This window comes from Gadus morhua, chromosome 11, assembly GCF_902167405.1.
Source record: "Gadus morhua chromosome 11, gadMor3.0, whole genome shotgun sequence".
In the NCBI taxonomy this organism is placed as follows: domain Eukaryota; kingdom Metazoa; phylum Chordata; class Actinopteri; order Gadiformes; family Gadidae; genus Gadus; species Gadus morhua.
The window spans coordinates 1,251,948-1,254,657 of record NC_044058.1 but is presented as its reverse complement, the minus strand read 5'-3'; positions in this window follow the sequence as shown (position 1 = coordinate 1,254,657).

Here is a 2,710-nt window from a genome sequence, read left to right as displayed (position 1 = left end):
AAACGAGAATATATGAGAATGTTGGAACCATCCACATCAATATCTTTAGGACATGTACAGCTTTGCAAAACCATGTGAAGGCGATGCATACAGGCCACTTGCAACAATATTTTTAATATTTTCTTTTCTATTACTCACAACATAGGATTAAAAACTATTAATTGATCAAATTTCAGAACACTACTTTCTGTAACTAATTTAAACATATTTGCACTGGGAGGAAATGCCCAAAACAGAAAAAAGTGCAAAAAAAATCGGTAGTAATGATTATGCTGCCGCATTGTGCTGTGACATTTTTAAATAATAATAATACAATAAAAAATAAAAAAAGTGTGCCAATGATTATGCTGCCCCGTGCCAGTGGTGGCACGCGTGCCTATGGTTGCCAACCCCTGGTCTATGTTTTGTATGTTTTAACCTTGGTTCATTTTTATATTGCTTTTCCCATCACTATGACAACTGTACAAATATGCTCAAAGAGATTTGCTGAGGATATTTCCGTTCCATGTACGACAACATACCCGTCATAGTTTAAATTGAGCTGCTTCATTCAAACAGGGCTGGTCTTCAACCTCTTAAAAAAGAATCAGGACTACACTCAACCACCCCTGCATTGACACACAATAATACTGATAATGGATAACATCTATGATCAGTTTTATAAATAGTGCACTCTATTTTAGGTTTTGTATATGGGGACCAGGCCTCTGGTGTGTCCTGATCCACTAAACAGAAATGCTCCCAGGTGTAAATTCCTCAAACGTAGCTCTTTAACAAGTTGTTGTTCATGTTATTGTACATAATGTATGTTCATATATTTTTTAATATCATTTTGAACTGTAAAGATTAAAATGAATGATTAAAAGGTCTTTCCTTCACCACAAACCTTTCATAATATTTTGAGAAATATTGTTTTGAATTACATTTCAATGCACAAAATCATACAAACCAAAAAGAGTATGTTTTTTGTCTATATTCCTATATTGATATGTCTGTGTTTTTTTTTGTAAGATTGTATTTCATTTAATAAATAGGCTTTGAGAAATGGAGTGTGTGTTTCTCATCAGATAGTCAAAGCATCAGGAAGTGATTAAGTTAAGCTGAGTTAGTTATCCTTTATGAGGAATGCAGTGGTTCGAAGGGCGGGATAGATCATGGTTCCACTCCAACGATGTGGTAACAGGATTTGAGGATTTAAATATTTCTTGAATGTGAAGTAATTCGAGATTTAACATTGAAATGCACATGCTCCAATACTAATACTAGGTTTTACTAACAAGGATTGGTCAAATAAAAGTATTTGATCAGTTTGGAATACATGCTATTTGGTTCTAAAAACGGAAAGGTTTAAAGTAACCCAACACCTTCACTCACTGTCCCTGAAAACCTCAATGAAAGCCAGAAATCTAGGGGTTATCATGGATTCAGATTTACATTTCAACAGTCACATCAAATCAGTTACAAAATCGGCATACTATCACCTTAAAAATGTAGCAAGACTTAGAGGGCTCATGTCCACCGAAGACTTACAAAAACGTAGGCCTACATGCCTTTATCACTAGTAAGCTTGATTACTGCAATGGTCTCCTTACAGGTCTCCCAAAACAAACTCTGAGGAAGCTTCAGCTTGTTCAGAATGCTGCTGCTAGAGTACTAACAAAGACCAAAAAATTTGAACACATTACACCAGTTCTGAAATCGTTACATTGGCTTCCTGTAGGTCAGAGAATAGATTTTAAAATCATGTTGCTAACCTATAAATCCCTACATGGTTTAGGCCCAAAATATTTAACTGATATGCTTCCACTACATAAGCCTTCTAGACCACTAAGATCCTCTGAGACCAATCTGTTAATTATCCCCAGAGTAAACACGAAACATGGGAAAGCAGGATTTAGTTACTATGCAACAAATAGCTGGAATAAACTCCCAGAGGATTTAAGACTTGCCCCAACTCTGAGCACCTTTAAAACAAGACTGAAGACTTTTATGTTTGCTTTAGCTTTCTGCTAAATCTTAAATACATTGCACTTTCTAAAAAGCTTTAACTTTGCCTTTATTTTCTATTTTAATACTAAAATGCCTTTTTAACTTTCTATTTTACCCATTTCTTTGCATGTTTTCTTTTACTTATCTTTTATTTTATTGTATGACAATGTTTATATGTGAAGCACTTTGAGTCTGCCTTGTGGATGAAAAGTGCTATATAAATAAAGTTGCCTTGCCTTGCCTATTATCATGTTTTTAATCAGACTTAAGTCTATAATAAATTTCCTGTTGCAGATCACTCCAGGGGAATCAGCTAATGTGAATGCAATGCTTTGGGGACAACTTCACTAAATATGGAGGGAAGGCGAATCTCCTCTTTTAGCCAAGACACAAGACTTGAGCTCATTATCTGCTGTACTCAGGGGGAAAACCTGTTTATCATTTGGTGCTTACGTCTAAGTGGGAACAGAAATTGTGCACAGCCACAGAGTAACATGCTACCCCAATCCAGTGCACTGCCTCACTGTGAGGCAGAGGGGAATGCATATACACCGGTGTCCCTCAATAATCCTTCATCTTAAGAGTACCCATACAGGTCGTAACGTGCACCCCACGTAATGGCGTATCATCCATTATCACCTTGTTCTGTCCTGGTGTTCCAAGTCTGTTTAACTGACAAGAGCCCAGAATTCACCTTCATTGAAAAATCCAAGCACAAGAC